Below are 25,432 nucleotides of genomic sequence, written 5' to 3' on the forward strand. Positions count from 1 at the left end.
CATGCTACAGTCTATCAGCTAACATTTCAAGTGATCCAAACAAGATTTGCTAATGCCTATTTTCCATCAGCGCTGCACCTAACCTTTTCTGTTTGCCACTGTCTCCATCTCCTAGTCCATCATGTTGACGCTAGGGTTCATGTTTTTCATTAGGCAATAACATCTGAGTGCACACATCGTCTTTCTGTGCATCTGTTACCCTCCTTATCCGCTAAAACCCGGGCTTAACTGAAGATGATTTAATAAAAGTAACATTTAATTCCATTGACAGAGTCAGCTTGGTTCCAAGTTTCCTCGCCATCTCTCATCTGCTTCGATAAACAGGTTCCATGTTATGTTCTTGAATGGAAAAAAAATACAGCAAAAACTTAAAATGCCATTAAAGTATGAATTTAAGTTGCATGATGAAGCTCCAAAAGCAGAATGACCTCTAATAAGGACGGCCAGTGCTTACATTAACCTTTGGCTGTTATATCCAGTACAGTAGGTCAGACTGTGAGTGCATCTGTGGAATTAAACCAAGGCTTGTTCTTGACCGCATTCATATTATATAAACTCGCTTTACATTCTTATTATGCCTTTCATAACAATAAGATGTAGAAAAAATACCAAAGCCCTTAATAGAAAGAGGCTATATCCAGCTCAACCTCGGTATAATGCTCACTTTTCTCGATACGTCAGTTGATGTATGGATATTAGTGATGAGCAAACGTGCTCCGATAAGGTGCTATCTCAGCATGCTCCGGTGCTAACCGGGTGTCTTCGGAGTGCTCAAATAATATATTCAAGTCCCTGCGGCTGCATGTCTCGTGGCAGTTCGACAGCTGCAACACATCCAGGGATTGCCTAACAAACAGGAATTCTCATGGCTGTTAGACAGCTGCAACACATGCAGCTGTCTAACAGCCATGTTGCAGCTGTCTAAGAGCCGTGAGACATGCAACCTCAGGGACTTGAACATATTATTCAAGCACGCCGAAGACACTCGGTTAGCACCCGAGCATGCTCAGATAACTCCTTCATTCATCACTAAAGGATATACCTTATATACCTCACTACCCAAAGCCAGGGTAAAAACTAAATCTTGCAGCTAAAGGTTCCTACATATTTAAACTGCTTATTATGCAGATACCAGAAACTGTCTCAATTCTCAAGTGCTTTAACTTGACATTCACTTTCATTAGTATTCTGCCAGCACTACCGGTGCTAGAATGCCTCCTTTTCCTTATTTCCCACCGTTGTCTAGTGACTTGCCTGCCCCATACTGAATTCCTACCTCTCTTTTATGCCACTGTTATTATTATATATCATGCTTGCTTCTAAAGCACCATCATATTCTGCGGCGTTTTACAGACATTATCATCGCTGTCCCAAATGGGGCTCACAGTCAAAATTCCTTTTAAGTATGTCTTTGGAGTGTTGGAGTAAATGCCTGCAAATACAGGGAGAACATACAAACTTTTTGTAGACATTGTCCTTCGTGGGATTTGAACCCAGGACTTCAGTGCCGTAAAGCAATAATGCTAACCAATGTGCCGCCATACAGTGCTAACCACTGAGCCACTATACAGTGCTAAACACTGAGTCACCATTCAGTGCTAACCACTGAGCCACCATACAGTGCAAATCACTGAGCCACCATTCAGTGCTAACCACTGAGCCACCATACCATGCTAATCACTGAGCCACTATACAGTGCTAACCACTAAGCCACCATAGAGTGCTAAACACTGAGCCACCATACAGTGCTAACCATTGAGCCACCATACAGTGCTAATCACTGAGCCACCATGCAGTGCTAACCACTGAGCCATCATACAGTGTTAACCACTGAGTCATCATACAGTGATAATCACTGAACCACCGTGCTCTATTCAGCTTGACAGACAGGAAAGCAGAAGCACAAAGATAAAAAAAACTGCCCCCATTAGGAACAGATAAAACTTGTGGAGCGACAGAGGTGCAGCAAGTTGGAGACAATTTGTGTTTAAAATATGTAATTTTGGATAAATAATATTCTGTGTAATTTTCACCATTGTATTGCCATTAGCTGAGTCTAAGTTTATTGAGATGGTAGTGATCATGTCAATGAATATTACACATATGACTATGAGAGAAAGAGAGAGATGCACAATAGCAACTCGTAAATTCTACCATTGCAAGCATGAGGAAGATTTCAAAGTTATGCACACTTGTACATTTTTCATGGAGTGTTGTACCCTTTTACTGCCAGCAGATGTCACTGCTGCTATTAACATATCATCATGTAAGCTTATTAAAGCTTCCTGGTTTCAAAGGGTACAATGTGTCGTGTAATTAAAGAAAATCTGTCACCAGGTTTTTGCTGCCTAATCTGAGATCAGTAAAAGGTAGAGACAGAGGCATTGATTCCAGCAAACATGCCCCCCACAACTGATTGGCGGAGTTCTGTTAATGCACAGTGTACACAGAAAGCTGCCAATCAGTGGTGTTGGCGGGGTTATACAGAGCTCAGGATTCCGAGATCTGCTAGATCTGCAGCAGAGAAATCAGTTTTTAATCAACACTGCAATAACCAGCAAAGTAAACAATACATCGCTGGAATCAGGGTCTCTGCCCCTATATCATGCTACTCTCAGATGGGGTAGCAAAAAATGGTGACTGATTCCCTTTAATAAAAAATGTCTTTCCATAACAACCTTAAAATTAACAAAAGATTTCAATTAAAAAAAGTCTGCAAAATATTGAGAAAATTATCTTTAACCCAAAACTTGTGATTATGTGCAAGAAATAGGGCAACGTGTAGCTCCAAGGCTGGGATCCTAACGCATGCCAGTAACCTATACCCGAGGCTGTGCAAAGACTTGTTTCTACAATTATAGTAAGGATAATCAGGATCTGTCCAAACCTCATGACCCTGAGATGTTATAACCACCAGCAACAGCTACATCGAGTCTTAAAAAAAATCAATAAAATCTCCTGGCTATGAAAATGTCTGAGTTAATAGTAAGTATAACATGTAATATCATATTGGAAAGTGGAAAGTTTGGGATGAAAATAATAAACATTAATATCTTGATTTTTATTTGTTAAATATAATTGGGCGGCGGCCAAAGTGATGGCAGAAGTGACTGTATGGAGCAATGCTCCTCGGGGACAGTGAAACGGTCAGGATCAGAAATAAGTCATCATTTACTAACAAGGCTGTCCTTGACATAGTGCTTATATATGTATTGTCAGATATCACATATGATCAGTAAGGATGGGTGAGTTTCCATATACTCTTGATTCAACATTCACCAGTGGCCGCTGATTTATTGTATCTCCTTGGAGAAATGAGTGGATCATTTGAAACTCGAATTCTCCAGTTTTGCCAAAAAATTAATTTGCAGAGAATATATTTACCATGAATCTCAATACTACAAAGCCTCCAATAGCCCGGAACAAAAATGTTCAGTACTCCTAGGACCATACTGAATCCCTGTTGAGCCCCCTAATGCAGCCACTAATGTCCAAATGATTTCAATCTATATGGCTAGCGGAAAACAGATGGTAACCAGTGGCATGTACTGGTCTAATATTACAAGAAAGTTTGCAAACAATATATATATATATATATATATATATATATATATATATATTTTTTTTTTTTTATAACATAGACAGATTTGAATAAATTTCTGGATTATGGAGATTTCTCTTTTGTCTTAGAAAAAATTAAATATATGGCTTGCCTATAATCACAATGCAGGAAGCACACTTTCTGTCACACGCAAGCCTTGGTTTCAGGATTTTGCTTTAGTAGAAAAGTTAGGGCAGAGTATCAAACTGCCCATCTTGTTTTCATTGTGTAGGCAGAAAATAAAATGCTCTTATTAAGGTGCTGTTCGTACTGTAGTAAATGACAGATCAATTCACAGTCACACTGACTCTTCAGGTCCGGCACCTCCCTTTAGCTTGACTCTGGATTTTTTTTCCACAGACTGAGCCTAACAAAAAGTGAGGTTGATCAATGAGTGTAACAGGCTGCCATGAGAGGTGGTGCGTTCTCCTTCAATGGAAGTCTTCAAACAGAGGCTGTACAGATGTCTGTCTGAGATGGTTTAGTAAATCCTGCATTGAGAAGGGGGTTGGACAGGATGACCCTGGAGGTCCCTTCCAACTCTAACATTCTATAATTCTATGATAACACTCCAATTTTAAAATGTCTTAGTAATACACTAGTATACCGCAATCAGGATAGGTCTTTTCTTTCCCTATACGAAATGAGCTGTGCGTTCTGACCTCTTATTTCTAGATTGTCAAGTGTAAAATGGTGTTTCTTGGCCAGCCCTCATCCCTTATACTGGCTGTCATAGTACCACCTCTGCTAGACAATGTGATCTGATAGGTGTAGGGCATTATAGGGAAGCCAGTGCGATTACGCTTGATATCATTAGCTCACTCACCGAATCTTCAGCAGTGCGCAAAATGGTGCCCGGCATATTTTGGGTGCGTGACCCTCATAAATCAAAATGTTAATCATTCAAATTTCCGAAGACCTGCAACTTTCAGGAAATTCGAGTCAAAGTCTTCCCTTCGGACGTAACTCATACATCCAGAGGAAGCGAGAGAGCAGCGGCGCTCACTACTTCCCGATGTAAGAGATTTGTCAATACCTGGGAAAGAGAAGCAACTGCTGATTGGCTGCAGGGTTCGCGTGGTGGCTGGGAGAGACAGTGCTGACACCACTGGAATAGCGCCAGCACCAGAGGTAAGCATAAACATTGCTATTTTAAAAGTGGGAAACATATGGCTTGACCGGGCAATGGACAACCACTTTAAGCTACTTAAAAAAAAAATGAAAAACTAACAACCCTTTAAATACTGTGGGACATTCGAGTGTCACCAATCATAAAGTGATGTCCTATTCTAGAGATAAGAGCAGCTATTCCTTTAGGAAGAAACATCTGCATGTTCTTCTAAGTCCCAAGAGGAACCTTGATGTCTATTAGCCGGTAAATGTAAATAACCTACCTAGATAAATGGAAAAAAAAAACCCAAGCCAACAATTGTCATACATCCATTGTGATAAAGCAAATCTAATGACTTTTTAATGGACCATGACCTGCTCTATGTACTCTACGAATGGAGCTACGACTCCCACCTCTCGGCTCCATTTAGAGGTTCTCATGTCCAGGAATCTTTCCGTTCTCTGCCTTTTTGATATCTATATTATATTCCGATCTCCCCCACGTTCTGATGTCGGAATAATTCTACTGTAAATTACCATATACACAATTAACTGATCTGAGATACAAAAAACCTCCAAGGACCAAAATCAGTAAGACTCAATTGAAGTCTAGGGGACCGTTAACAGAACGAATACATTAACAATAATAACTTTGTCCCCATGGCAACAAGCTATTAATGAGAAAAAAATAATTAGTGATATCTTAACTAGTAAAGTTTAGCAAGCCTTTCAAAGTCAGAGGTGCAAACAGCTGTTATTCAATCTTCATGCTGTGAAAATGGAGCAGAGTCGGCGGCACCCAGCACCGTGTGTGCGCCGTATTATCTGTATATCGCCAAGAATTCCTAAGATGTGATCAAGCCTATATATATAAAACATGGCAAGGCCCATTAACTACTGCGCCAAGAGAAACTATTGCAGCTTCTAAGAAAACAACTCAATCTCCTTAGTTCTTAAGGAATTTGTAACTTCATGACGAAAATCTGATCTGAAAATTTATGGCAAAAATTTACGGAATCTTATAAATGCCTTGCAAACTTTAAGAAATGCAAAATAAACATGAAGAAATACAAAATACACATATAGTAATAATCACAATAAATACTAAGTAAAAAAACAGCCAACTAATATGTGTACATTTTCTGGGCATACATCATTTGTACAAAAGACTGTGAGACAGTAATATCTGTGCCTACATAATTTACTAGTAATATTTGGGCCTATGTCATTTAAAGGAAACACATTAAGGGAGGGTTTTCTGTGCCTATATTATTTACAAGAAAGACAGGGAGGCAGTATTATATGTGCCTACATTATTTATAAAGTAGAGAGAGATAGGGACACAGTACTATCTGTGCCGATATTATTTATAGAAGGACTTATAACTTATGGGTAATACAGATGGCAACACTTGTTATTTAGAGAAGGAACGAGGAGGCAGTGCTATCTGTGCCTATATCACTTATAGGAAATACAGATGGCAACACTTTCTGGGGCAAAGTCATTTATAGGAAAGACTAGGAGACAGTACTATAGTTGCCTACATGATTTGCAAGGAAGATACAGTATATAGGCAGTAATATTTGGGTCTATATTATTTAAAGGAAATATGCTAAGGGAGTGTTATCTGTGCCTATATCATTTAAAGGAAAGACAGGGAGCCAGCACTATCTGTGCCTACATTATTTAAAAGGAAGATTGGGAGGCAGCACTGTCTGTGCCTTTATCAATGAATGGAAAAACAAGGAAGATCAGTATTACAGGGAGAAGCAGGGAAGCAGTGCTATCTTGACTATATCATGCATAGAGAGAGACAAGGAAGCAGTACAATCTGTGCCTCCTTAAAGAAGCACTCACATCAAAGTTTTTATCCTCTTAATATATTGCAATTATCATTTTATATAGCACTGTGGTCTCACAATTGCTCATTTTTCCTTTCTACCCAGTTAAATCTACTTTTTTCTCTGCTTTATGTAGAAACTGGAAGTCTCTGCATTTATCATTCCCCTCTTCAGTTCCTGACCCAGCGTCTCCCTCCTCCCCCTGCCAGGAACTCATGCAGGAAAATTGACCTTCTATTTCTACATAGAACTTAGAATGATTTGGCTAGTCTGTTTTTAATCACGTGATGTCATAGACCTAATAGAAAAGAGAAGTATTAGCAGGGTAGAAAGGCAAAATGAGCAATTGTAAGTACACAGTGCTATATAATATGATGATTGCAATATTTTAAGAGGATAAAAACTTTGATGGGAGGAGGAGGAGGGCTTCTTTAATTCATTTGGGAAAAGATGTAAGAATAAAAAACAGAAGTCACATGTGGAATAATGGTGGTCAAATTTTCACTGTGGGATACTGATTGCTTAAAGAGGAATTATCAGCTCTCCTGCTATGTCTGTGTCAGTAAATAGATGTATTCCTTGATAAATAATTATAAAGCCCTGAAAATTAAGAGTAAATTGAGAGTTTTTAATTATATTTCTAGGAGGAATAATAGAGGAACTGAAAAATGCAAAGTTCTAAGAAAAGAAGCTCTTAAGTTTGATGTCTAACACAGACATTTCAGGAGAGTTTACAAGGCCTCTTCTAGCTTTATTTTGAGGACGAGCCTGGGTCCTAAGTATCTAACCCCTGCAATCATTTCCTGATACATTGCAATAAAATGGGGGCATATATACTTGATGTATACACAAACACACATTTCATTTTTTTTCCATGGTCGAAGTACTCTGCAAATCAACTTTCCGTTACTTTTATCCATATTGCTTCCTTTGCAGCAGAATTCCAATACTTTTTTACATAATTTTTCAGCATTTTTTTAAATTTCAGAAAATAACTATTAGCAATGAACCTGTGTTTGTTAGAAGTTTTATGGAGTGTGATCCACTTGTCGGTGAAGTATAGATTGACAATTGTGTTTTCCGAGGTCCCTCCTGGTTCTTAACACTGGAAGTATTAAAATGGAAATTTTCTCAGAGTGTAATTTCGGAGAATTCACTCTTGACATGCTTGAATTAGCAAGACGAGATGGATTAGAGATTTATAAGCGCTTTGTTGCATATTTTTTATCCAGAGGACATTGAGTATTTTTATGTACTGAGGAAATGTTATGTCAAAGCTGTATCAAGATACCCAGACATTTTTATAATATAAAAAAAATGACTATAGAGGAAAGGAAAAAAAAAACAAGTTTCAAGAGACAGAGCCAAAAGTAGGTCACTCTAATCATTTAACATAGAAATTCACCTCGGTGGATATGTGCAGGGAATAAGTAAAACAGGATACCGTATATTTTATTTACTAAATATACCTTCTATATCTTCTAGATATATCATAAAATGGGACAGAATGGAAAAAAAATACCAGTAAGTGCGGTCATTCTTATCCAGAGCATTAGTGTTATATGGTAGAGTAATAAATCTAAAAGGAAGCTCTAAATTCACCAGATTTACGTTGCCCTATATGAGGGCAGAATAAAGTGTTGCCAGTGTTCCTGATTCCAGCTATATCTTAATTACCAGTCTTCTTACCCTACGTTTCATGTAATCACTGTTTTCTTTTGCATTACAAGCTTAGCAATATAGTATACTCAATGCTATGTCTAAGGGGCAATGTTTCTCCTTGGAGAGTGAAATGCCAATGTAAGGAGACTTATAGGCCCTGGGAAATTAAATGTGCAAACTGTCTCTTCAGAGAGGAAGAGGCCTTGAACTCTAGTGCCAACTATTGGAAGCAACAATCCTAAAAGATACACGCTTCATGGTGTTGCCCCTCCTCAGTGCAAAGCATTGCACGGCCTATAAGTCTTGTCGTAGCTGTTTTCATTCTGACCCAATGTCAGTACACCAGATCACCAGTGAGGCCAAATCAGGTAGTTACGCCCGTCATTTTACAAGCACGCTTGGAGACAAAAAGACACCTCACACATATCCTGTGAGCAAGTCACTTTTATCTGATGTAATGCAGCAAGAAGCAATATTTTATACCATTTACAACAAATGCAACACACAATGTAATTCATGTAGCCCCCACCATCACCCAGGGTCATACTGACCTTTATTTCTCACGTACCCAGAGCATGTTGTGGCTGACTATTGAGAACATACATGATAAGAAGTATAGTCTCCTTGAAGAGGAGACCATCAGACTACTGCGTCAACAGATTCTAGTAATTCTAGCAATTAAAGGCAAGAGGCACTTAAAGGCAACCTATTAACCCTTCTATATCAGTCTCCTTAAACTGGCATGTCAGCCATGTATCTCTTCACAAGGAGAAACATTACAGTTCTAGCACCCATTTTGAGACCTCTCATGCAGCCAAATCAGATTTCATGCTTTGCATTGCGGAGGGGCAACACCCCTAAGCACGTGTCAGCAAATTGAGAATTTGGTTTGGTTTTTATTCTTAGTCAGGGACAAGGCTCGTTATAAGGTCAATATTTACTTTTAGGATTGTTTCTTCCATTAGTTGGCACTAGAGTTCTTGTCCTCTTCCACTCTGAAGATGCAATTTGTAATACAGTGTCGACTTACTAGACCTTTATATTTAAGAGCTGACATATTTTCCTAGTTGGTTGGATGGAGAACACTTCTCATGAATAGGAGGACGTACTTATGACCATTTTACTGCCCCAAACGGATTAGGATATTCAAGCCCCAATTCAGGACTATCTTCCCCAAGACGAACAGGAATGGACACTTATATTTGGAGTTTGAATAATCGCTTTCCTTTTGTGCTACAGTTCACTAGATTGTCCTGGCAAAAATCAGGACTGTTGGTAATCATAGGAGAACCCAAGCTTCCGATTAAGCAGATAACTTTGGACTTTATGAAAAGTACAGGAATTGGGGTCTATGTCGCTAGTTTATAGGCCCCCATAATTTTGGTGACAGATTTTATTTAAAGTGTATCTCATAGTAAGCTATTGTTGGGTTTTGAAGAATTGGGGAAAGGGTGGTTTGGGGGTATTGCATGCAAACGTGAAGAGAATTAAGCCAAGGATACTGGAACAGAGATAGGAGAAGCAAGCACTGAGTCCTAATGTTATAGGAGTGTGGTTAACCTGACAATATGCTTTGGATACACATAGAGACAACTAGTAAGCATGATGTGTACCATAAAATTGACCATTAGGCCTTCTAACAGTAAAAGCCCTTGACGGGTTTCCCTAAAAATCTGTCTGGGTCACTACTTGGACCCAATCCACCCTTTCTTTTATTTTGCCTTGTGAGTCACAGGCGTTCCGCTGTAAATACAAGGCGCTCCAGTGGGTTTATTAAGACTCCATCCGCATCCTGGGGGGACAATATTGACCCTCGAATATGATCCCCCTCACTGATTCACATTCCCCATAGAACCGATTAGTACACAAAAGAAATAGCTACATAATAAAAACAACATGTATATCAGGAAACATAATGAAAAAGTATTAATCAGCTGATACAATAGCCGTCACTTTTCAGCCACCAAGTTGTAAAATGACAACAGTAGCCACTTTTTTCCAACCGTTTTCACACCTTAGACTATGAATATCATGGAAATAGAGAGGAATTGTTAGTTACAGATGTGAAATGAATTAAAATGACACAATTCAAGGCATTCTTTGCAGCACTTGCAGGTTTCTCCTTCCTTTCTGTGTGTATATCCTTATTTATACAGAGCCAACAATGCTTCACAATCTCAGACAGAGCAAAGAAAAGGAAAGTACAATAAGTGACTATACAGACAGTGGGAGCGTGTGTCTCGGCAGTAAAGAAAAATTAAATTGTCTGGATGGGCAGAGAGAGGTGGGCAGAATACAAAGAACCAGATAATAAACTTCCTAATCCATAGTGGGAGGAGAGTGTCAGCTTGTAGACGAGAACATATAAAAATGCCACGCTTTATTTATTTTTATATTTATACAGTGGATCTAATGTATCTGGGATGTTTCGCTGATGTCACGTAGTGTCCAAGATTTTACAAGAAGTATTTGGCCCCTAAAGACCACAAATGCAACCTCCTTCCTCCAAATCCTTGGCAGAATGGTTGTGTCTCGTCCGTAGGGCTCTCGCTGCTACCATTCTTGGCGCGGAGGTTGGGACATATGTAAAGAAATGTTACCAAGTGGTAATAAAAGGTGACAAACATAAATAGACCAAATTGGATAGGTCATTACAGGGCTGAGATGAAACACCAGGTTCTTGGCTGCCAGTGATTTTTATACTAGGAGCAATGTTAGCCAATATCCACTTATATGAAACTTGGAATTATTTTCTGTGAATGATTGCTTGGCTCCAAATAATGAGCTGATAAACTAGAAATGGCCACGAACACTATATAAGTTTATAAGCTTTGGTTTCAGATAAAATTAGTAAAACGATTACTTTACATATCCGCTAAAAATTCAGGAATAGTTCCAAGTGTTGAACTGTTTTGGAGGAATTAGACACGTAGTGGGACCTCGAAAATTCTGAACTAAGAACCATTTTAGAAGACTCTTGGACTTGTACCAGATACAACAAGTCCTGTTCATATTTGATAGATCGGTCTCTGATCCAAGGATTTATTGAAGTTGGTATTAAAGTTGTTAACCCTAAATATAAGGCAACTGTCTCATAAAGATTACTTTCCATTTCATTAGATCAACGCTGCAGGATAGAAAGCTCTGGTTTATAATCCCTAGCGGAGCACATGGACCAGATATAGGAACAATTATCAGTTGGACAACCATTGAAAGTTCATGTCTCCTTGGCGGAATTGATGAGGCCAAGTTATACCCTGTGCAACTAAAACTCATCATGTTGTGTTAAAAGAGTAAGTCCATCTTATTAAAGTGGTATCTTGATGACTATTTCTTTGAAGAAGCCTTTTTCTTTCACTAAACCTGTGTTTATGTGTTTGTACTCTACTGTCAGCCTGTTAATATACTCACCTACCACTGTCTTCTCCACTATCCAGTCCTCTTCTGAGTGACGTCACCGCTCTTCAGACTCTATGGGTCACACCGTGCTCTGCCTGACCCAGAAGACTCTTTTACAGTTTAAGCCTATGGAGCCTCGTTCTCATGCTCCATAGACTTAAAATGTAAAACCACTTCCGGATCCGAAGCTCAGTGTGACCCGGAGAGTCTGAAGAGTGGTGAACTGGTGATGTCACTCAGAAGAGGACTGGATACCGGAGAAGATAGGGAAAGGTTAACATATTAATATACTCACACTATGCTACATGCACATATACACAGATTTAGGTAAAAACAGTTCATGGGGGCTTCCTTAATCGTGGTGGAGGTCCAATCTCTGGAACCACCATAGATCCTGATAGGATCATAGTACTATTTTAGTATTATACTCCCTTCTAAATTTTCCCTGCACAGTCGGCCCTCTTTGAATAGGATGCATCACTATTCGAGTGCTGTAACTCCTCTATGCTCAGTGTCATGGTCACACGGTTGTAGATTCTCTCTTTCGAAAGAATTGGATCGATTATGTAAATGACATTTGGATAAAACTCTGATCAGAAATTGATTCAAGTGTCAATATAGTGTGATCAGATTCTCTTGGATGAGAAAACCTTAGCACATGGTGAGAAGATGGAGAACACAATTTCTCCATCCGGTGAATCCAAACAAATCGGACTACACTTGTATGACATCCGAGTGCAGTCTGACGATTTCCACGCATCCTTAGACTTGAATGGTTGAGTGGCATCCATTCAATTTGGGTGGCAAATCGTAGCACGTTGCAATTTTTTTCACTGGCAGATTCTAAACACAATGATGTATCAACACTACCATTGGTCCAAGTGCTATCTGATAAAACATCGCATAGCACTCATCCGATGTAAACGCTGGTGTGAGCGAGCCCTCATTGTAAGTCCCTCTCCCCGATCATAAATCAATGGCATATCCTAGTGATGCTCCATTAATTTAGAGAATGGGAACACCACCTTAAAGATCCACACGGCTTTACATTTCCTTGAGAGAATTCAGGGATATGCTCAGTAAATTTAATTAAATAATACATTATTTACAAATAGCAAAGACAAAGAAAGAATATCTGATGCCCAGTAAATAAGAGGAGGATTATTCTGAGCACTCAATGCTAAGAATGAAATCTCCAAATGCTTCCATTCAGAGAGAGTCTGTCCCTGGAGGGGAGAAATGAAAGCCTCGTATTGACCAGTTGCACAGTAGTATTCCCTTTCTTCTGTTTTCAACATTAAATACTGGTTCACATATTGTGTTTTGCAACCAATTGTCTCTTTAGGGAAGAAATCCCATTGAAGGGAGAATTCTTCTTCTGTCAGCTGGTAAAACAATCTATACAATCATGCTCTGGTTAAAAGTTGAAAGTTGAGGACCCTCCGGTAAAGGATTAAAGGATAGTCAAACTTTTTTTTTCTATGTTATTTGCTTCGGTTTAGTAGTTTTGAGTGGTAAGGGTCCAGGTCACCAGATCAAGGATCTGAGCAGCTGACGCTATGCTTGGGCTTCAGCCGAGCAGTGTATGTGATCAATAAAAAGTCTATGGGATGAGACTATGTCAGGTTACGATTGTTTTTCTTTTTGATACATTCAACCCACCAACTTTTCTGACATTTGAATTTTCAGGAAGAAAGAGAAAAAGTGCACAAAGTTTAATCTAAAGAAGTGGTGATATCTGGCACCAAATTCTAACTGGCGGTGGAGCTCAAAAGCCGTGATGTACTTATTAAACCATATACACAACTTATCTATACTGTTGTCTCACTTGCTGAGCAGCTACTAATATCCCCATTGTTCTATACTTCACCTATATACACTGTGTATATACTGTATATATATATATATATATATATATATATATATATATATATATATACTGTATATGTATATATCTATAGTGTCGGACTGGGGTGCCAAGGGCCCACCAGTAACCACTTTTCAGCTACACACAAATGTGACATTATCCTCAATCACACATTTATATAACAATGAACTGGGTAGATTGCTAGATGAATAAGATGCAACCTCTGTCTGTATATAGTAATTCATATATATTGTGCCAAGCACTGCTTATATAAGAGGGTGGCGTCCCACCGGAGGATTCTACTGTTCTCCTGTGTGCCAGTCCAATCAAGTGTGTGTATATATATATATATATATATATATATATATATATATATATATATATATATATATATATATATATATATGAAAAGGCAAGAACAGCTCTAGTATATGCTATTTGGGTGCCAAGCCCCCTAGGTATCCACCAGACCATCAATATGTATCCAGAAATTGGAGGCAGCCCACCATTCAAAGGCTTGAAAAAGGTTTTATCTACAGAACGGAAACGTCACCATGAAGGGCCATTAAATTGAAGCTTTTTTCACTTTGAATTGTGTGCTGCCTCCAATCTCTGGATATTTATATATATATAGTTTGCACCTTGGGCGTTGTATATATACTCTATCAGATAACCTATAACTTGTTTGTTTCAAAGGAGAGAGGAGAGTTCATGAACAATGTCTTATCAAGGAGCGCCATACAACCTCTGAGTTGTCTGTAGACATATTCCTCTATCCATAGGCTTTTGTGGGGTACCACTGTACCTCTCAATACCTCCAAGGGCATAAAGAGTGTTATAGAAGTGGAACATTACAGACGTATTCTGCAGACTGTGGCTCATTGTTAATGTTTCTGCCTTCCATGTTACATGTACTGAGTTTGAGTCCTGGGTAAGATAAGCTTGAAGGAATAAGAAGTGTTCTGCCCTTTTATGTGCTCTAGCTGCAACCTCCTCCTACATGACAATGTGGCACCTGCACAGAAGAGCGTTGAGTGCAGCACCCATGGAAGGGCAGATAACTTCGCAGAAGCAAGGACACTGGAAGTCTGTACACATCCAAGATTACATGCAACGGGGGAAGTAACTTACACACAGAGGTGTCACTAAGCTAAAAAACAAGCAACAGAGGAAGACTCTCGGGAAGATCTTTGCCCCACCCAGAGATCTTTCAACTTCATTTACATATTAAGAAAAATATGGAAGACATCAGATTGCCCATATCAAGATTTCAGTGTATTTTTTTTTACCTGCATTCCCATAGGAATTAGTAGGGTAGATTCTTGTGAAAATATCCTCTATAGCTTTTCGGTGTGCATTACATCTGAAAGTAATGAACATTCACATTTTGTTATCTTAGCACTGGTTTTCGAGTGCTTTCTTTCTTCCTCAATATAAAAACAACCAGAAAATGGTCTCATTGTCAATTGAAATTAATTAGAAATTCAAGTGGCCTTTATATGTCCATGGGTTATTCCACACAGCTGATATTAAAACATCTTCAGTAAGAGACATTTCACTTACTGAAGCGGTTTCTGTGTGAATTGTACTCTTAAACAAAAGTGGGTATCCGCAGGCAATTTATTGCCACTAAATAAGGATAATCCACTTGTGAACCTGCAGAAGTTGAAATTATTATTAATACCATTAGTATTTGTTTTTTTCATGCTGATGTTACACAGGACTCAAGCCCAATACCTGTAGAACAGAAGGCGGAAACATTAACAGTGAGCCACAGGCTGAACTAATATGTGTAGGAGAATTTTCCCTACCTAAAGATGTAAATAGTATTCTTCTTTACAGGATTATTGTTCTGGTACACAGAGATTTACTTCTACCTATCTGTATACGCTAGGTAAAAATGCAGAAAAGCAAAAGTTAAATAACTTTTTTCCCATACAGTTACTAAAAATAATAAAAATTGTAAACAACAGAAATATTTGATATCCTTGTTAGGGTGCAGTAAGACGGCCCTAAAAATCAGACTGAGGTCAGAGTGCAGTGCACGGACTGGCCGGTGCCTCTCCAGCCTGAGCATTACAGCTTAACATACTTCCATGCAGCTGTCACTCTCGGGCCTGTAGAGCCACCAGTCAGTCCTTGCACTATGTTCCGTTCTCGGTTCTATTTAGACAACTGTCTGTCACAACTAGTTTGTCGGGTAACCCGGGACCAGGGTCTCCTTCCCTGTCCCTAACTCTAGGGGGTGCCCTAGCTCGCCCTGTTCCCCGGGTTACTTCTGAAGGTGAAGATGCCGGGGCCATGTACTTTGCTTTATCTACTGAATCCGCCCTCCATCTGTTCTCTTCCCCCACCCAGGGAAGAGGAGAGCAGCTGTGCACCGCAGTACACCAATTAGACGATCAAGGCAACACGAACAGGGGCAACGGTAAAATACCAAGCATACAAATATTCACTCACATATAACAGAGGAATGCACCAGGGAATTGAGGATGGGGAAAAACTAAAGTAGGAGAAGGTAAGGGAAATTATCACACTTACTAACCCAAGCAACAGTCACTGATAAACCCACCAAATGCCTAGTCTAATAACCGCCAACTACTATCCTTCCAGCCATGCAACATAAGCTAGCTCTGACAATGTGTGTCAGTCAGGACCCTGATTACACAGGGAATAAGAATGGCTAACCGAACTCAGCTGAGAGCCCTAGCTCCTAGAACTTCCAACATTGCCGATTAACCCCTATACAGCCAAAAGAAATTTACACTGTTTAAAAAGAAGGTGAAGTACTTCTTTTCAGTGCAGGAATAGGAGTAATCAATCACACTGTGGTCTTCTGGCTCCTCTCTGTTGCGGTAACCCCGTGACAGTGTCTGACTGAGCCCTAAGGCTACATGCACACATTGCGGAAAGTCTTGCGGATTTTTCCGGACTGATTTTGGTAAATCCTCAGGAAATCCACACTGCGGATTTACTGCGGAATTTTTTCTGCTGCATGTGCACTGCGGATTTTGTTTTCCATAGGTTTACATGGTACTGTAAAGGCATGGAAAACTGCTGCGAATCCGCAGCATCAAAACCGCTGTGGATCCGCAGCAAAATCCGCAGCGTGTGCACATAGCCTAATTGTAACAGCCCTTACAAAGCATTGAACACATTCTTCATCATGATTGACAAATGTAGTAACATTGGCACTTTTTTGAGTATATCACAACCAATATACATCAATTTTTCAACAGGAAAAATCTGCCATGTGAAGGTACCTTAAAGTGAATCTGTCGCCAGGTTTTTGCTACCTCATATGAAAGCAGCATGATGTAGAAAAAAGAAACTCTGAATCCATCCATGTATAACTTAGTGCATTGGGTGCAGCAGTTATGACACAATCAGAATTCTTAGATGTAGCATGAAGCAGAGGTGAGAAAGCTAACCCTGCCCACACCAGTCTATCTACGTACATTGTCTATTGACAGTGAGCTGCTTATCACAGGAGGGGGCGTGGTCGGTTCAGCAAGTACGCGCCATGTAGTCCAGGCATTGATAATCAAACAGGTGATAAGACCTTTATTGTACATAAACAAGAGCACACAGCCTGATAAGTGACACATTGTTGAAATCTGTGTTTTAACCCCTACCCCATGCTGTCTTCAAATTACATAGCAAAAACCCTTGACATATTCCCTTTAAATGTTCAGTTATTGGCTGCAAATGAAATTGGAAGCCTCTTATCAGCCATTCCAGTTGTACCCAGATCGTGCACCAAGTGGCAGCATTACATGTGAACATTCTGCAGCTAAGAGCTGCTCATAAACAACTCACATTTTCCTATTTATATGGCTCAACACTGATGATTTGCACCAGGCGGTTTTCAAACTACCTGGAAAATCATTTTCCTCGACACAGTTTTCTGAGCACTGCGGATTTTTAGCAAAACATCTGCATTGGATTGAAATGAGAATCAATTTGCAAATGTTCTTAATGATTTAATGACTTTGGTAAAAAGAATGATAGGTGATTTATTTTCTGACTGATATAATAGCTTTCAGGCTACATTAGGTAAATGCTGATTAACAAAAAAAAAGGTTGTTTGGGGTAATATAAGAAATGGTAAGTAAAACTTCAAAAATGCATTTTTTTTTCGAAAGTATTTGTATACGAAATTGCTCATATAGCAATTGTATTACATGCTGCAATTAGTAAAATTGCCCATCTGACTGCCTGACTCTATGGAGAAGGCTTTCAAAATTCCTACATTGCCCCATCTCCTGCCAGCTGTAAATGACATCCTGTACTTGGCTAATTGGCATCCTGATTACAGACAACCATGGATGGCAGCGCGACACTTGAATTGGGAAACCTTTTACCGGAAAGCTAAATGCAGTTGGAGCAGAGGTAATGTTTTTTAGTCCTTTTTTTTGCATTATGGAGAAATTCCACATATTTAGGTTAAAATCATGGTTTCAAAGTGAAGATAGACTTTTAAAGTATCTATTGGCAAGCAAAAAAGAGCCACGTTGAAGTCGTTTCTTGGATAGTGCAATTTTTCTCAAACCGTGTCCCAACGCTCTAGTTTTTCAGAGCTAGAAGATAAAATTAGGGCAAAAGAAAAAAATGATACTTGCCTTGTTTTCTGCAGGAGGCAATAAGCCATTATTTTTAGACAGATATATTGTATTATTTCATTGAGAAAAAGATTTTATAATAACATAATGGATTTTATGGATTTTATAAACAATTCCATCGTGAGTCACAGGCAAATTTGTTGTGGATTTTGCCGCAGATTTCCTAACGATTTTACCCGACGCGTTGTAAATCTGTTGTAAAAATCCACCATATAAATTGACACTCAGTTTATGGAGAAAAGTGCCATGTAACCAGGCTTGGACTGGCCACTGGTGCACTGGAGAATCCTCTGGTGGGCCCCTATGCAAGAGCAGGCCACCACCCTCTTATATGAGCAGTACTTGGCACAATATACTTGAATCACTATGTACAGACAAAGGCGGCATCTTATTCATCTAACAATCTACGCAATTTATTGTTATCAAATGTTTAAAAAATGGACATCGCTCAGATGATTCATTGATGACATTAGTGTTCTTACCTTTTTTGGTACTGAACCCATCGATTTGATTGGGTGATTTTTGTCTGTAACTTGGATCAAAAACGGACAAGTATCCATTTAAAAAAAAAATTTTTGCAGACACTAATTTTTCAAAAAAAATATGGACATTGTGCCCCATAAACTCCAATGGATCTATGTTCTTTCAGTGAAAAACAAGGTTTGAACACATATGTGAAACTCAGATGTCTGAATAAGGCCTTAAAGGGAATCTGTCAGTAGGATCAACCCTACTAAGCCATCTATATAAGCATGTAGGTGATAGAAAGTTGAATAAAATTACACCTTGATATCTGAGATTCGATGATCTATTCCTGCGAAATCCACATTTTCTTAATATGTAAATAAGCTATTAAGATCTATGGGAGGAATATAGATCTCCCGAGAATCTGCCTCTGGAGATTATTTTAAATGAAAGGGGTGTTACCAGTGTGAGACATGTAGTTACTGACAGTCTGCTCTCCTGATCTACATGTGTCACACTGATAACATCCCCTTTCATTTAAAATAATCTCTGGAGGCAGATTCTCAGGGACACTGGCTCAGGAGCATTGATCTTGCTAACAGGATCCCTTGAAAAATATTGTCAATGGGAAAATGTGTGGCATTCATAGGACCCTTATCCTTGGGTGAATTTTATTTTGGAATGTGTTATGATACATATTCAACACACTTGCAAAACCCACTAGAAAACTAAAACACACATCATTCTCAGTGTCTGGGCTGTCACATATAGACTCATATAGAATAAACAACTCTCGACAAAGTACATCAAAATGATGTAGGTATATATTTTTTTGTTCTTCAGGATGGATTATCACAAGACACCACACATCTTGGGATAAATCAAGCCAAGAGGAAAGGTAAGAACTGATGTTTTTGCTTTTTTAAACGCCTGTAAATATCCTAAATTTTAATGCTGATACATTATGCTTACTATAGGATCACTGTTATGCACTTGTCCCAGATCTGTGTTTTGCTTCCGTCACCCCGCTCTACTAAACTCTGTGGTGCTCCACGTTGGGCTTTGCAGATGGCCTGGTGTGCTCCCACGTGATCTTCTGGAAGGGCACATATAAAGTCTACCAAGACACACACCTGTGTTGCTACACTCTGGTTGCTCGATACACCTTGACTTGCTCTGCTGTCTGTCTGTGGTTTCCTCCCTCCTGCTTACCTGTAGTCTCCTTGATGTCTCCTGCCAGCCTGTGGTTTCCAGCATTCTGACTTCCTGCCTGTGGTTCTTTGGACATCTCCTATCTACCTGTGGTTTCCCGCTCCAAAGCTGTCCATGTACCTCGTGCCTCACCCATCTTCTTCACCGAAGCCTGTGGCCTATGTGTCCACCCAATCCTTGGGCTTGGAGGGTCCAACTCACCTTCTGACCCTAACAATCAATCTACCTATTGGTTTACGGGGAATGAGCCACACTGCAGGCAAAACCCGTTCTATCTTTCTATATTACTTGTCCATATACACTCACCGGCCACTTTATTAGGTACACCATGCTAGTAACGGGTTGGACCCCCTTTTGCCTTCAGAACTGCCTCAATTCTTCGTGGCATAGATTCAACAAGGTGCTGGAAGCATTCCTCAGAGATTTTGGTCCATATTGACATGATGGCATCACACAGTTGCCGCAGATTTGTCGGCTGCACATCCCAAAGATGCTCCATACAAGGCAGGATGGATCCATGCTTTCATGTTGTTTACGCCAAATTCTGACCCTACCATCCGAATGTCGCAGCAGAAATCGAGACTCATCAGACCAAGCAACGTTTTTCCAATCTTCTACTGTCCAATTTCGATGAGCTTGTACAAATTGTAGCCTCAGTTTCCTGTTCTTAGCTGAAAGGAGTGGTACCCGGTGTGGTCTTCTGCTGCTGTAGCCCATCTGCCTCAAAGTTCGACGCACTGTGCGTTCAGAGATGCTCTTAGGCCTACCTTGGTTGTAACAGGTGGCGATTTGAGTCACTGTTGCCTTTCTATCAGCTCGAACCAGTCTGCCCATTCTCCTCTGACCTCTGGCATCAACAAGGCATTTCCGCCCACAGAACTGCCGCTCACTGGATTTTTTTTCTTTTTCGGACCATTCTCTGTAAACCCTAGAGTTGGTTGTGCGTGAAAATCCCAGTAGACCAGCAGTTTCTGAAATACTCAGACCAGCCCTTCTGGCACCAACAACCATGCCACGTTCAAAGGCACTCAAATCACCTTTCTTCCCCATACTGATGCTCGGTTTGAACTGCAGGAGATTGTCTTGACCATGTCTACATGCCTAAATGCACTGAGTTGCCGCCATGTGATTGGCTGATTAGAAATTAAGTGTTAACAAGAAGTTGGACAGGTGTACCTAATAAAGTGGCCAGTGAGTGTATAATGGTAATTATTCTATTAGATTTTGTGCTATTTCTCTTTGTGCAAAAATACATCACACATTGTGGCACCTTACCGTGTAACAAAACTTAAAATTAGTGATAACACCCAGCGTTAGATGACAGTTTGATGCATGTACTCCTGCACTGTAGCCAGATGACAACCTTCATTCTTATGATAATCTGCTATGCACCACCTTCAGGCTGTGACTCACAGAGCAGGAAAAGTAGGTTATCAGAAAAAAAAGAGAGAACATTACCCACCTCTTCATTGAAGCTCCCCTGGGCAAGACCCAACGAGCTCTTAAAAATACAATCAGAGCTGCGAAACACAATCACCGAAAATAAGAGCTGCCAGAACTCCGGCATATGTGCACTTTACACCTGCAGAACGAGCGCAATTGTAAACTGTACATCTCCTTAAAATGTTGCATTTTTCCTTTCAGTGGAAAATTCCCTTGAAGTCTTACTTATTTATGCAGCATAATTATCTTTTCAACAGCAAACGTTTTACCTAGAACACGGCATGGAGAGGATGCTCAGAAGAGAGGAGAGAGAATGCATCATATTATGCAATAGATTTAAATATGCAAATTAAATGGGAACATAAAATGAAATGAGAGGGGTGAATGACACGAACGGATCCAGCTGGTTTGGCTCTAGGAAAATATGAGAATAATCCAGTCACTGTGTGCTACAAAACTGCAGCATCTTTTTATGAATGTATACCATATGAGCATCTGTTCGAGGGTTTTTAATTTTTTTTTATTTTTGTAAAGCTGTGTCACCTTAAAGAGGCTCTATAAAACTATAAAAATCAGAACTAGTAGAACATATGGGAATCGTAGAGCAAACATACTATAATCCTTTAATAAAGCGCATCTATAAGAAGCTCATTGTAATTCCAGTCTCACACATCTGACATTCACTGTCCAGGGCAAGACCGAATGTCCTGACCGGTAGCGGGTGTAACACCTTTGCTAGTTTCTTCTTCGGCCACGCCTTTTTTATGAGTGATGCTTTACGGCATCAATCCTGTATTATTAGTGGGACTTTTGGTGCCATGAGATCAGGAAACAATAGGATCAATTGTCTGATTTTGATTGCTGCTCTCTGAGAGCCCTTGGTAGTGCTGCCTGCTATTTAAACCCCTGAGTCTCTGACTTCCACTGCCAGTCAATTAGTTTTGCTACCTGACTTTGCTACCTGACTTGGACTCCTGTCCTTGATTGTGGGTTTTCCTAACTCCTCCTGTTCACTGACCTTGGCGTGAATTTTTACTATCTGGTTTTAAGATTCTGTTCCTGACGTGACCTCTTGGCTTTGGCCCTGCTTGGCAACCCTTCCTAACTCTAGTTAGCTCATCAAGAAGGCAGTCCTTCCATGTGGTGTGAATTTTGACTATCTGGTTTTTAGATTCTGTTCCTGACGTGACCTCTTGACTTTTGCCCTTCTTGGTGACCCTTCATTCCTTTAGTTAGCTCATCCAGATGGCAGTCCTTCCATGGAAGCAATCCACTGGACCCCTTTGTAAGACCAGATCCATGTACAAGGATTAAAGGGTGAAGGTCAGGGTTTCTCTGGAATCTGCCAGATGGATTGGCTTGGCCAAGTTTTTCAGAGATAGCCTTTTTGAGCCTGTGGCCTCTGACAGACGTGACAGCGTGTCTTCTAACCTGTACTCAGTAGTCTCATACACATGGTCAAAATTGTTGGTACCCCTCGTTTAATGACAGAAAAACGCACAATGGTCACAGAAATAACTTGAATCTGACAAAAGTAATTATAAAAAAATCTATGAAAATGATATTAAAAAAGCGGTACCAACAATTTTGACCAAGTGTGTATTTGTCTATAAGGCTGTTGAGCTCAGGTCCGTAAATTTCTGGCAGCTCCATAAATTGTGGTTCATACTCAGACCGTGAATGCCGGACATGTGAAACCAGACAGCATTCACAAATGTACACTGGATGCGAATTACAGCAATTTCCAGACCGATTGATTACCTTGAAGGTACAAAGTGGTGAAGGCTATGAGTCCCTTAGGCTATATTCACACTTCTAAGTTTCATGGTCTATGTATGGACCACGATGCCCGGACCAGCCGTGGGTTTCCTGATTGAACTTTACAACATCTGTAATTTCTGAGGAGCATGAACTGAACATTGATAGAGCACAGCAGTAGTGTTTGGGAGCGAAGAAAGCAATATAAGGTAATGAAGTATATTGCAAAAATTCAGAACTTCGTAACTCTTGAAGGATAATTAAATAGAATAAAAGTTTAGTTACTCTTTAAAAGGTTAAATTTGCTGACTGATTCATATATACAGTATATAGCCTACTGTTTCACCGATTTTCCTGTTCCTGTCCCACCCTCTTAAGGTGGTATAAGAGGACTTGTTTTACTTTTCAACAAATACAATAAAAAAAAGCATTACCCATTGAACATTTCATGGTTGCTCTCTATATAGTGATAACAGAATGACTTTAACCCCTTCGTGCCATGCACCGTACTAGTACGGCGCTGCTGGCACTGCATTAGTGCCAGCCGCAGTACTAGTACGGCGCATCGATCACCGCGGTCTCGCGCTGAGCGCCGCGGTGATCGGGTGCGGGTGTCAGCTGTATATGACAGCTGACACCCCGCAGCAATGCCCACGATCGGCGCTATCGCCGATCGCGGGCATTTAACCCCTCTGATGCCGCTGTCAATAGTGACAGCGGCATAGAGGGGGATCGCGCAGGGACGGGGGCTCCCTGCGCTCTCCCACCGGAGCAACGCGATGATATCGCGCTGCTCCGGTGACCTGGAAGGAGTCCCCCGGATCCAAGATGGCCATGGGACTCCTTCCGGGTCATTTACTGACCTGGCTTGCCGGCGCCTGCAAGAGCTGCTGAGAGCAGGCGCCGGCAAGCCTCTGCTCTTGTGTGTGAGATGGGTGATCTGACAGAGTGCTGTGCACACTGTCAGATCACCGATCTGTGATGTTCCCCCCTGGGACAAAGTAAAAAAGTTAAAAAAAAAAATGTCCACATGTGTAAAAAAAAATAAAAAAAAAATTCCTAAATAAAGAAAAAAAAATAATTATTCCCATAAATACATTTCTTTATCTAAATAAAAAAAAAATCACACAATAAAAGTACACATATTTGGTATCGCCGCGTCCAAAACGACCCCACCTATAAAACTATATCACTAGTTAACCCCTTCAGTGAACACCATAAAAAAAAAAAAAAAACCGAGGCAAAAAACAACGCTTTATTCTCATACCGCCAAACAAAAAGTGGAATAACACACAATCAAAAAGACGGATATAAATAACCATGGTACCGCTGAAAACGTCATCTTGTCCCGCAAAAAAAAGCCGCCATACAGCATCATCAGCAGAAAAATAAAAAAGTTATAGCTCTCAGAATAAAGCGATGCAAAAACAATTATTTTTTTTATATAAAATAGTTTTTATTGTGTAAAAGCGCCAAAACATAAAAAAATTACATAAATGAGGTATCGCTGTAATCGTACTGACCTGAAGAATAAAACTGCTTTATCAATTTTACCACACATGGAATGGTATAAACGCCCCCCTAAAAGAATTTCAGGAATTGCTGTTTTTTGTTCATTCCGCCTCCCAAAAATCGGAATAAAAAGCGATCAAAAAATGTCATGTGCCCGAAAATGGTACCAATAAAAACGACAACTCGTCCCGCAAAAAACAAGGTCTCACATGACTCTGTGGGCCAAAATATGGATAAATTATAGCTCTCAAAATGTGGTGATGCAAAAACTATTTTTTGCAATAAAAAGCGTCTTTTAGTGTGTGATGGCTGCCAACCATAAAAATCCGCCCAAAAAACGCTATAAAAGTAAATCAAATCCCCCTTCATCACCCCCTTAGTTAGGGAAAAATAATAAAATTTTAAAAAATATATTTATTTCCATTTTCCCGTTAGGCTACTTTCACACTAGCGTCGGTACGGGGCCGTCGCGCTGCATCGGCCCGACATACCGACGCATACTGTGCAAGCGCCGCACAATGGGGGCAGCGGATGCTGATTTTCCACGCATCCACTGCCCCATTGTGAGGTACGGGGAGGTGGGGGCGGAGTTCCAGCCGCGCATGCGCGGTCGGAAATGGTGGACCGTCGGCACAAAAAAAGTTACATGTAATGTTTTTTGCTGCCGGCGGTCTGCCACAACACGACGCAACCGTTGCACGACGGTTGCGACGTGTGTCAATACGTCGCAATGCGTTGCTAATGTTAGTCTATGGGGAAAAAATGCATCCTGCAGATGACTTTGCAGGATGCGTTTTTTTGCCAAAACGACGCATTGCGACGTATGCAAAAAAACGCTAGTGTGAAAGTAGCGCTAGGGTTAGGACTAGGGTTAGGGCTAGGGTTAGGGTTGGGGTTAGGGCTAGGGTTAGGGCTGGGGTTAGGGTTGGGGTTAGGGTTT

The 25,432-nt window shown here is 40.2% G+C and overlaps 1 protein-coding gene and 1 long non-coding RNA gene across 8 annotated transcripts in view; one reads left to right on the forward strand and one right to left on the reverse strand.

Annotated features, from left to right (window-relative positions):
- The window catches only part of ASTN1 (astrotactin 1), a 476,663-nt gene that overhangs the window by 388,795 nt on the left and 62,436 nt on the right, over positions 1-25,432 (reverse strand). The gene's annotated exons all lie outside the window — the stretch shown is intronic.
- The window catches only part of LOC143787479 (uncharacterized), an 86,933-nt gene that overhangs the window by 38,173 nt on the left and 23,328 nt on the right, over positions 1-25,432 (forward strand). Inside the window, exons 1-2 of one of the 2 annotated variants that reach the window (XR_013218378.1) lie at positions 11,395-11,507; positions 19,411-19,465. This is a non-coding gene — a long non-coding RNA (uncharacterized LOC143787479). Of the gene's footprint in view, positions 1-11,394; positions 11,508-19,410; positions 19,466-25,432 lie in introns of those variants that run through there. The other variant, XR_013218379.1, reaches the window with a different exon arrangement.

The sequence above is a fragment of the Ranitomeya variabilis genome, chromosome 8 (assembly GCF_051348905.1).
Source record: "Ranitomeya variabilis isolate aRanVar5 chromosome 8, aRanVar5.hap1, whole genome shotgun sequence".
Lineage (NCBI taxonomy): Eukaryota > Metazoa > Chordata > Amphibia > Anura > Dendrobatidae > Ranitomeya > Ranitomeya variabilis.